Source organism: Aphelocoma coerulescens, chromosome 4 (assembly GCF_041296385.1).
Source record: "Aphelocoma coerulescens isolate FSJ_1873_10779 chromosome 4, UR_Acoe_1.0, whole genome shotgun sequence".
Taxonomy (NCBI): Eukaryota; Metazoa; Chordata; class Aves; order Passeriformes; family Corvidae; genus Aphelocoma; species Aphelocoma coerulescens.
The window spans coordinates 66,134,565-66,146,892 of NC_091017.1; the positions used below are offsets into that span (position 1 = coordinate 66,134,565).

General features: G+C 36.5%; 1 protein-coding gene across 2 annotated transcripts in view; it reads left to right on the plus strand.

Moving 5' to 3' along the window:
- Window positions 1-12,328, plus strand: part of SLC2A9 (solute carrier family 2 member 9) — an 89,102-nt gene that overhangs the window by 58,636 nt on the left and 18,138 nt on the right. The window lies entirely within an intron of this gene.

Sequence of the window (12,328 nt, forward strand, 5' to 3'; positions counted from 1 at the left end):
CTGTAAACCAGAAAGTAAGACCTGCTCCCTTGAGTTTTTGGAGGTTTTTTAAGCACCATTTGTTGCCTCTTTTTCTTTGTAAGGAGTTTCACATTAAACATTAATCAGCTGTTTATACATCTCCACCACTGAAGTGGTCTAATTGATTGATTGTGGTTTATTTGGGGAAATAAAGACTTGCTGATGTTTGATGTGACTCTAATGAAATACTGCTGTAATTCTGTGGATCCTCTTTTGAAAAGCTGAGGAAAAAATATGCTGCTTTAGAGAAAAATGGGGAGAAGACCAAGATACTTCTTTTCCCCTTATTTCTGGGAAAAGAGATTGTCACTAATTTCTGTGCAACATACAGTGAAAATACTGAAAAAAAATAGCAATCCCTTTGTCCTTCTGTAAGGACAAATTTCAGGTTCTGCTAAGTTCACTGTACTGCTGACATATGTTTCTTAGAGTGAGATGGGGGACGGGGGCGATGTTAAAAAATTCTGTGGAATAGAACTGTTCTTGAATTTTAAATACCTTAAGAATGTCAAATGTTGACTTGAAACTTCTTTAAAAATTTCTTTCTGGTGTTTTAAGTGGCTCAGAGAGTTTAAGTGCAGCTACTTCATCTTTTAAGCTACTACAGCTACTACATCTTTTAAAAACTCTGTTGAAACAAACTGAAGTTTTTTCCCTGTTATAGATATGTTCCATCTATTTTTAGAAGTTGTAAATCAATATGTTCTTACATGTCATGTTTTCAACATGTGAAGATTAACCCTCTGCTTTTCTCCTTCACCTCACCATTCTTCAAAATGGATTCTGCTATTCTTCATTTAGCTTCTTTCTCTTTATTGATGTTATTCAGGATTTGTGTTGTACTTTGCAATCTATTTTGAGCAAACTATCTGCAGATACATTGTGGACAAAAAGCTTTTTTTTGTATATCTAGCTTGCTTTCTACAGAAGTTCATTAAAATTAAAGCTTCTGTTGTGTTTTTCACTGTGCTCAGTGCTTTTAAAACCAAAGAACATTAATAATGTACCAGTAGCTACCTAGTTGGCCTCTCCACCTTTCCTCTGTGTGTTCACATGTTTGTCATATGTGACAATAGTGGGAATATCTCGGTAGTATATAATACTGAATTGCTTTTAATGAAAATCTTGGTAATTGACTCTTCAGCTGTTGAGAAGAAGCTGTGAAGAATCATATTCTGATATCTCTGCAAATCGATAGCAATATTTTAGTTGACTTTAATGGAGGAAGATTTATCTTCAGTGAAACTTCTCTATTCCATTTTGAGGGGCTTAAGAGATTTGAACTACTTTACTACCTTTTAGCTGGGCAACTTCCATTATTAGTAATGCTTTAATATGATTAAATGAGAAGAGAACACATCCTTTTTGTTCTGAACAAGAAGTGGGACATCAACTTTGCATCCACTGCTTTTTGTATCACAAGGCACAACTCAATAGTTGAGTGCAATTACTCTGTCAGGTTTTGTCTGCCCTTCCTTGTACAGGAAAGACATCAATGGCCTGTGACAAGTCCGCTGGAGAGTCCCCATGTCAGTGTCAGGAGACCTGTGAGAAGGGACTGGGTGAACTGGACTATTTCAGCCTGAGAGGAGACAGCTTTGGGGACCTAAGAGCAGTGCCACTACCTATGAGCAGGGTGTTGCAATGGCAGAGCCAGTCTCCTGTTGCTGCACGGTGAGGTGCCTGAGAGACAGAATGCAGGTGTTGAAACAGGAAAGCTGCAGAGAGACTGTAAGGAAAAGCTCTTTGCTTCTAGGCAGTCAAGCAGGCTACCAAGGATATTGAGTCCTTAATTATTACACAAAGATCAAAACTGGATAGTTTTTACTTTTGTTTTTCTCCATTACAGTGGCTGTAGGGAAGTGTCCAGAGAAAATACAAACAGGGCAAGTAGGTGAGACATTTTTTGAGAACCAATGTACATTCTTTTCAGCTTAGGGTCTTTCTGAGGCATAGCTTCTGACTTTTTCTTAGTCTTCCATGGATTTGTTAATTCTCTGTCTGAAACAACAAAATTTTAGCATTCTTTGGCAAAGAAAACTATGTCTACCACCTTTCATGCACACATCCTTTGTTATTCTTTGTGTGACACCCTCTAAGTCTCACAGAAACAGAACAATTGATCCTCATCCTCCTTTTCAACTTTTTTGTGATCTTGTAAACTTTTACCTTATCAATGCAGATTTTTCTGGAATGAAGAGGTATTTCTTATTGCCACCTTCTCAGCTATATTTTATCATACCCATTTAACAGGAAAATTTCACACTTTAGTGTTCTTTTGTAGCACTGTGATGGTTTAATGAGACAAGACTGAAGTTCAGGAAAAACTTTCCCACCTTTCTGGTAGGAAAAGGGGTTTTCCCCAAGAAAATTAAAATATATTCTTTATTGTAGAGCTGCATATTTTTTATACTTTTAGCTTTTTGTAGAAGTATTGCCATTCATTTGTGTTGCTTTACAGGGACTATTGTCAACTAATCCTCAGTATCTTAATTCCTCCTGTAGTTACACTACAAACACATGGTTTGTAATGATTCAATAGGTACAAGTCTTAAGCCAGGATGAATTTAGTTTATGTTCATTGAGATATTGGTACTTGGAAAAGTTATCCCATCTGAAGATAACAAATAGCATGAGGATCTGAGTTTATAAAAATAACTGCTTTAACTTCCTAGAGCATAAAATTGCCTTTAAAACCACATTTTCTCTCTTGTTAGAACACCTAATACCTTCTTGATAGCTTAGATGGCATGTAAACCATTTTCTGATAGCATATGCATGAGTCCCATCTGCTCCTTTACAGCAAGGGTGAGCTGTTACTATAAACTGAGGAGGGAGGTTTTTTGTTACATTTTTCCGAACACAGCTTTTCAGCTTGCAGATATTTTTGAGGACTGAAACAGTAATGCTAACAACAGGTATGTTCAGGCATGTGTGCTGTTTGGTACCTCATCATTTTTGTCAAAAGACAAACAGCAGAAAGCTTTCACTTTCTAAAAATTAAAGGTTTAGTCAATCTGTGATCTGAAATAAAATTACCCTTCAAAAATTGCTTATTGTTCTATAGATTAGGGAGCCAGATTCTATAGACTGCTGGTCCAGACAGGTGCTTCATTGTGCCTATTTGGCTAATTATAGGCCAGTTAAGATATTTGCTGGACCTGAAATAAATATAGGATGCATTTAAAATGAAGAATTGTTATCCAGCAAAGAGTGGATAGAAAAAACTGAGGGGATTTTTTCTGACTCCTAAGGAGACAAAAAAGCAAAAAGCCAAAAATCAACTGAGAAAGCAAATCGGAGAAAAAAAGTAAAAGAACATTTTCAGAATCTCCAGAGAGCATTTGTGCTGTTCAAGTTATGCATCATGAGCAAATGCATTGATTTGCAATGCCTTTACAGAACGGGTAAATAATGTGCAGATTCTTGGAAATTTGGGTAGTGATAGACAGGCTTAGGTACATGTGAAATGTCTTCCTTCCTTAACTTTGCCTTAGTTAATATTTAAGAAAAAAGGAAAAACTAGGATTTATTCCCACTTTCTCAGTGAAACCTGTGTGGCTGCCTCTTCATGGACTGAGCACTCATGTTCAACTGTGCCTGCAGAATCAATATCTTTAAGGAAAGATAGTCTAAAATATGACTTAAACAGAAAAAAAAGAGAAGGTTCTGCTTATTTTTAGCTATTTTTTTGAATTCCCCATTCACCCATTGCGCCTTCACAACAGTTTCTGTGCCAGCAAGGGATTTTTGATTTTAGCAGGAGAATTGAAAAATATGCATTGTAGTTTTAGAAAACCTGCTGGAGATCATCCCCTTTTACCCATCAGTCAAATAGTTTAAAAAACAAACAAACAAACAAACAAACACCCGGAAACTGACCTAGAATGTGTTCCATTCAGTTTCCTGATTTGCCTGCAAGGATGTTGACCCCACTTGTCAGTGGGTCTGTCATGCATTTTGGGATGAGGGACTTGCAGGTTTCGAAGTTTTTCTGATTTACATAAAACAATTAAGTGTTCATCCTCCCAACCAGAGAATGGCTTTTCTGCCACCTGTCAAGATGTGTCAGATAGTAGAACATGTGGAGAAAAAAACTGATTAACTGATTAATAGGGGATTACAGCAATGTTGGCATGAACTTCCAGATAATTTTCCTAATGAAAATAAGTGTAATAAAGAGACAGTCAAGACCTTGAGAACTTGGAAACCTGGCATAAAGCATTTCCATGCATTATCTTTGTACGAAGTTATTTATTGGTATTTCCTCCTTAGAAGCACATTCTGTTTAAATGTAACACCTTTCTATCCAGTTTTAATAAGCAGAGAAGGCACTGCTGCAGAGAAAGGACAGGAAAACATGGTGGGGGAGGCTAGGTGTGATGGCTGTCTTTAAATGGAAGGATGGGAGGAGGTAGATTGTTTTGATAAAATATCTAGCTTTGAAGAAATCTTCTTTTACCACCTTCTTTCAGAAATTGAACAAGTATTGTTGCTTTCAAATCTCTGCAAATTTGCTGGCTCTGGAAACATGGTGCACTGGAGCACTGGGCTTATTTTACCGCTGGAAATTATTAGAAATAACCCCAGACCCTGTTGTGCAGTAAGATCTGTAAAAACTGCTTGTGTAGCACAAATGTGTTGCCTACCCTTTGATCACTGCCTCTGGGAGAGAGATCAGCCAAGTGTGGGCACAGGAAGGCATGTGGTAAGGTTCCTTCTTCCAAAGAGTTCTTTGGAGTCCTTTGGAAAGAAAAGTTACCTTTTATTACAACAAGAAGTAATACTCGTGGAAGTTCCAGAAATCTGAGTTGATTTTATATCCATTGCCTGCTCATGATAACTCAAGCCATCTTTGTGCTGGAAATCCGTGCTATTTTGGTGGCACTTCAAGTTTGAGATTAGTGATTTTGTGGAAATCTTTTGCATTTTTTCCCCTTTCTAAGAATGGGGCATATATGCCTACATGACTTGGAAAGAAAAAGGGGCTTTGAAACTCAGAAGAGGGTGAGGATTTAAGGATATCTGAAAAATGCCAGTTAGCTAAGGAAGAATATAAGAATAATATCTCTAAGTATCACGTGAAAGACTTCCACATAGCTGATTATATTTTATCTAAGTAATTTGAAAGATTGCTTTATATAAACACTCTGTATGCACATTCTTTTACACGTTTTCTTAAAGACCTAATACATCATATTGTCATGCATTGTGTCTCTGAATTGTAATGTGAAAAATGCTCATTGTGTTGTCAGGCATCTTGTCATCATTTTTGAGATGACTTAGAGCTGAATGTTGTAGCACAAAACTGCTCATCTAGCAGTAGCACAGAAGGGCTGCAAAGAAGGGCTACCACGAAGATGAAGAAAACAGATTTTTATATGGAAATATACAGAATAATTTCATAGTGTCTAACAGAAAAGGCTGAGAATATAATTTCTAAGAACATAGGCCAAAGGGAAAATAACACTGAGAAGGAAGAATAATCTGAAGGCAAGTGCTGCTGCAGAAAATAGCAACAAAGACACTAAACTTAGGTGCTATCTAGCCATGAATAAATTTAGAATACAATTTGGGAAAAAACTCCTAACTACTTCAGGAGCCAAGATCTGTATCAGCTTCTCAATAGAAACAGCAAATGGAGAAATGGAACAAACATATTCTATAAATTAAATACTGCCTGAAACAACTAAGGATTGTATTTGAACCAGATGATCTGATACGATCCTGGATTCCTTTATCTTCAAGTCTTGTGTTCTTCATTTATCTCTAAGTAAGATGCTTGATCCTCTGTATAAAGTCTTACCTTATTTTCATCTGTCTAAAAGCCCCCAGTTTCTGCAAAGATGCACATGTGGCCAGAGGGATTTTCTAGCTGCTCATTGCAATAAAATGCAGCCCATGACTTAATTTCTGTCAATAACTGCTATTTTTAAATCAGGGGCACTAGAGGGAAGAAAGCAGGAGTCTCTGGCTGAGTCTTACACAGTGGCTTCAGGCATTCTGACTTTACTGCCTTACACCACGTAACATCTTAGAAGTAGTTATTCTGGTCTTTAACACTGTAAGTATTTCTGTGGACAAGTAGCATTTCCCTACAGGAGTCCTGCTGAGTTCAGTGGAGCATGGATAAGGCTGAATTTAGTGTGATCAAACATGAGCCCGTGTGATTTTACTTAAATTCCTACTTTTAAAATAGGTCTCTATTTAGTATGTGTAAGGATGACAAAATCAGATCAGTGGTATGTTTCCAGTCACACTCTGATCACTGGAAAGAGAAATGAGTAAAATTCAAACTCAGATGAATTTGAAAAAAAACAGTAATTTTATAGCAGCAAGATCTTCATTTTTTGATTGTTACATTTTGTATAACAACTGCATTTTCAGATGCAGCTGAGAAATATCAACAAACCAGACCATTCCAGAAAAATATTTCACTTATGCTTATCTCTTTTTTGGAGAGTTTTATAATATTTGTCATGGTTTATGGAATGTGAGTGAAGTCTCCCCTAGCACAGCTGAATACAATGAATGCAACTGAATACAATTTTAAATTGACATTTTAAAGGAAACAAAAGAAAACTCAGAAGAAATCATTGCTATGCCCTGAGGTGTACCAAAGATACTTTGGTATTTAAAGTTTAAATCAGTCCATGCTCTTACTCTGAATGCCAGTGTGAAGTTGTATTGACGGCAGAGCTGTTGTCATAAAAGGGTCACTTTGAAAGTCATGAGGTTTGTACAGTCTGAAATGTCATGAGTGAAGAAAATAAAAATCAGCTCTTGGATGTGAAACACAACCAAAGGTGTGATAGCACTTATGTAGAAATAAAGTTAGTGTAATGAAAGGCAGCATCAATATTATTGCCTGAAAGAGGCATTTACAGAAGCTTTGTGCGATGTTTTAGCTTCTCCACTTTGAGTGGGATGTAAAAACTTCTAACACTCATGGCCTTCCACAGAGGCATTATACCAGTCCACTTTGAGAAAGAGTTTGAGCTTGCTTGAGTGGAAAAAAATCATTCTCTGTACTCTCTAATGGTAAGAAGAAACAAACCCATGTTCTTCTAAATTTAGTTTAAAAGTAGTAGATTTGAAAGGTTAGGTTAATTTTCTTTTTTTTTTTTTTTTATTCTATAAACTAGAAGCCTTTACAGCAGATAAGCAGTCTTTGATAATGCCAAGTAGTTCCTGCATTGGATATGGAGAGCATTTGTGCAGAAATAACCTTTAGTTTTCCCAGGTATTTAAGAAAAGGCTTGGTTTGTTGATAGTTGTAAGGCTTTTGTAGGCACAACAGCAGAATTAAAATATGCTGCATAAATTAAATGATTAAATACTCCAAATGTGAGCTATGGTTCAGTTCAGAAACTTGTGATAACCTGGAGACAGTACACACCAGTCTCAGTTGAAGATTTTCTGAGACCCCTGGCTCCATTCCCTGCCTTGTTGTGAAACTTCCTTGCTGTGGGCTGCCATCCATCCAAAGCAAGTCGCCTTAGAATTGGTGTTTTGTCCTCCCAGCTGCAGCCATCACGGCCTGCCTTGTCAATGCCATTGCTTTAATTTGTGTGGGCCGAAGCACAGCTGTGGGAGGGCTGATTTACCTTTCCTTTTCTGGTTTTCTCTAGCAATAGTAAAATGCTCCTGGGGGCAGGAGTATTTTCATCTTCTTCTACCAAGTCAAGTAATTGAGAATTTATCTTTGATTACCTTTGAGTGAATAAACTGATTTTTTAGGCTGTTAAGAAATAACAATTGCTTTCAATATTCATTGAATTTTTTGGGGGGGACGATAGCATGCTCCTTGAATATATTAAATACAATGTCATTCAACATATATTTTGGGGTTAATACTTTTTTTATTTTTGATTTGAATTCTTCTCTCTTAAAGAGCAGCATAGAGAAAATGTGTAGCTTTTAACAGTTCTGCAGCAGAAGCGATTTTGATTCTTTATAATTACTGGCAGTTCTAAAGACAAATGAACCCCTAGTATTTGAAAGGTAATTGTATCTGTTGAATAAAGGAATTGCTGGAGGTGACACCTGGAGTTCTCACCAGCAAGAAAACTTATGAACTTTATCCCGCTAACAATAGATTTTACAAATTGTCTTAATTGAAGCTTTCAAAATGTGAATGCTTTGACACTTGACAGCACTCCTCCTACCTGAACTAGCAGCTTTTCCTGAATGATCATTAATTACCTGTTGATGGCTCACAACTCCAACCCCGAAGAAATTTACTGCTGCAAAAATGCACCCATGTGTTTTAGAGGTTCATGTAACCATGAAAAAAGAATTTATTCAAAAGCTGTGTAAGTGACCTAGGTACATTTTTCAGATCAATAGGGATTGGATATGAAAAGCCTAGTAAAAAGTACACTGGCTTTTTTCTGTGAATTTTTAAAAAATACTTATACATGCAAAAGTGCAAGCTAATAAATATATAGAACAGTAGATGTAGAATTAATGAGTATAAGGCAATAAAAATATTTTATTCTCCTTATGCCCAGGCACAGCAAAGGCAGAACAATGCACAGCAAAGTTTTCTGTTCATCTCATCTGTTTCTGACTAAGCTCCATGGCTAAGATCTAGATGTAGAAGGTTATTAGTTTGATGTTGCAATGAACACTGCTCTAGGGTCCAGACAGTGTTTCTTGGTTGCCAACACAATGCACAGAAAGTTGAATAAACACCAGTAACAGACTCTCAGAGGAAAAAGATAAGTCCAAAGGAGAACTGCATGAACAAGGGTAGTCAGTGTCAGTTTGACCAAGCAAAGAGTCAAAGTAGTTGCTTCTTTTAAATCTCCAGATACTATCTGTCCTACTCCAGAAACTTCATTTTTTTGGAAACGCTGAGTTATGGCTCTGGTGACCTCTTTCTGAGTTTCATCAGAAAAAAAGGCTTTTATTGTTCATCAGAGCAAGACTGTTACTGTCTTCGGCTGGTACTTCTAGTCAAAGTGCATCTTCTGACTCACTCTTCCTTTTCCTTTCTGTTTATCAGCAATAGATATTGCAATTTGTTATATTTGTTTTGGTTATTGGGCACAGTAAGGAAAAACCATTTTTTTTATTTTCTTACATTCATTAGTTCTACAACTACTGCTCCTCATGCCTTGTCTACCACTCTGTAGTAGCAACCAATTTCTTTAATTACTGGCATTTGAGGCCATGTGTCCTAAAAAGTTCAAGTTTCCAGAAATCATAAACAGTGAAGACATGGTCTGTTACCCATCTTAAACAGGAGAAGGACAGAGAGAACTCCTCAGTCCCAGCTTCTCTGGAAATTTGGCCCATTGTTTTTACTGTTGGGGTCCTTCAGGACGAATGCAGCTATACAGTGAAATAATTTTGCATTGCTAGTATGAATAATTTATTTGTTAAAATATTTCAGGAGGAAAGCCTGACATGCCACACCAAGTTTTCAAGACTGTTTTAGCTTGCAGGTTCAGAAGCAGCAGCACTTTGTGCTATGGTCTGTCAGCCTGAATTCCTGACAGGAAATCATGGTTGATGGCTTTATATTTCTTTCAGAAGATTATTGTAGAAGTAGTAAGCCTAGAATAGATAGGGGTTGGGGTTTTTTCTTCTTTTCAGTCCTCATGCAATGCTGGGACTATAAGAATATTTCTCTTACCTAGGACTGAGCAGAGTTATGAGTCTTTAATTCAAGTGTTTCCATACTACTGCCACCTGTGTAGTGGATGAATATGCAAGGGACGCTTATGTGCTTTTATTAAAGTAAAAACTCTCTCATCATTGTTCTCATCATCGAGATAATTAGTTTTAGCAATGTAATATGAACAGAAGTGCCTAATCATCATTGTTACAGAGAATAATTATAAATTTAATTCTATCATATAGACTCATATCTCAGTTAAAAAAAAAATTTACATTCAAATAGAACAGAAAGTTGGGCTATAATTAAGGTTGTGATATTATAAAGTGGATCTGAAGACCATTTACATAAGTTGAGTGTATTTTTTAATTGCATTTTGTTCTTTGGTAGATATGCAGCATTGCAATTGTAAAGCAAAAAAAAAACGTTGCCAGGAACCAGAGTAGAAATTTAATGTTGAGGTTCGGTTTTTACAAACAAAAGCTAACACCAAAAAAAAATCAAACAACAATAGTAACAACAACAAAAAAAAACCCTCACCAAATTTCCTAAGACTGAAATCATTACCAAAAGCCAAAAAACAAACATATTCATTTTGCTCAGAATTTGTAAGAATGGCCTACATACTGCTGGTTTGTCATATGATAAAAAAGCAAAAAAATTAAATTAATGTAATAAATTAAAATAAATTAAAAGCTAAATATATTCCTCAGTTTACAGCCAACAGTTGTATTTCAAAGGGAATAGTTATAACTCATCTAAAGAAAAATATCTTACAAGTACTGAATTTATTTGGATTTATCAGTTACATGATAAGTATTTTACCTTCATCAAACAAATCTTCAGAGAAAAAATTATTCAGTCAGTAAGAGATTGCTCATAAAATTCTGCTTGTGTGCACTGACTTATGGAAGTAAAAATTATAGGAAAATGCACTAACTAATATTTAAGAGGGGGAGAATTTCACTGAAGAGGGAATTGCAGATGGTTAAAATAAGGATACTCTTGTGTCTTTTTTGCAGGGAATATCTGCTGTAGAACTAGTTACCTAAGTGGAACTAGAAAGAATTTTGTGTGATCTATTAAATTTTATGTAATAGCCTTGTTGTTGTATGTCAATCATTTTCGTGTAAATTACCTGAGAACCAAGAAATAACATTTTAACTACTGGTGTTAGAACCGAGTGAATCAATATGTTTGTTCTGCACTGGTTCTTAGTTTGTTTTATTTACCCTGAATGATATGGGTTGCCTTGCACCAACAAAGTTCAGAATACCTCCAGAACTGGCTTTCTAAATGCTGTTGGAATAGCAGGTTTTATATAGATGTTAAATCAAAGACCAGTTAATCAATGCAAAAAGTCTATCACACAATATTGCATTAAAAACTAGTCCTTTAATAATTATAAATACTAATTATTATAATATTAGAGTTTGCAAGGTTTTATATTATTTGTGTGTTTTAGTTTGGTTTTATAGTTTGCACTTTTGCTTTGCCATGGACTGATAGCTTTAAATGTTTTTTACTCAAGTGGTGTTTAATCTAAGGCAGAAAAGATTCAAATGGTGCAAATTAATGTGGTTAATGAACTATACCATCTTCTACAAACAAAGAACCTGTTTTACTTAGTTATCCTGTGGAGAAGAGCTGCAGACAGCTAGAAAAGTCTGTAGCATGAAACTGTGACTCAGAACACCTCTGTCACACCTTCTGTTCCCAGTTCTCTCAGTAGGATAGCTGGGAATACAGCTGTCATATCTGACTGTAATGTCATATTTGGTGGGGTATTATTCAATCAAATACAAAGTGCAAGTTAAAATAATCTAACAGGTGACAGAACACCTCTATAAAAATTGAGCTATGTATTTTGCAAAATTCTTATTCTATCTGTAGGCCTACAGAAATGGAAGAAACTCAGTAGCTGCATTGCATCTCTCACTAGCAGTATTCCTGAAATATACTTTCCCATGGGTTTTTTTGCACATTTTGAGGGGGTTTTGTTCATTGGTTAGGTTGGGGTTTTCTTGTTTATTTCTGTGTTTATTCAGTATTTTTTAACAACTAAGGTCTGGGTAGAAACTAACAGCCTTTTGCTCTCTCACTAAAGAATATTGGGTTGTTTTTCCAGCACTTATCTTCCAGGATTTTTACCTCACTTCCACTGCTTCTGTCCCACAGTTTCTCTCTCTCTCGAGCCCTTGAACTGCAAATAGCAAAACCTTTCGTTGTGACAGTATTTTGTCCCCCAACCCTATTAGAATATATCAGTCTTCCCTACATGCCTTGCCTTGCAGATAAAAGCCATTTTCATTGATCATCTCTAGAGCTGCACAGACTCCTTTTTCCCCCAAAAAAAGAACATTGTTACAAGGTAGTTTTCTGTTTTCTCAGAACACCTCCCTTTGAAGATTCATTGTCTCAAAGCATGGAGTTGGAAAGTCTGGGAGCTCTTGCCTTAATCAGGCTCTCAGGATTCCCAGACTCCCCCCTGTATGGGCAGAATTTGGAGTGCTGAGTCATGCAGGAGGCTGGGTGGCCATGGATGGTCCTCCTGGTTGGGCTGGAAACCCTCTGGTTGCCATGGGGCCACTGCCTGAACACACAAGGGTTTGGCTTGGGTGGGTATTGAAAGATGAGCTTCTAGCTCAGGGAGAGAGTTCCTTTCTTTTAGTGGTTCTTAGG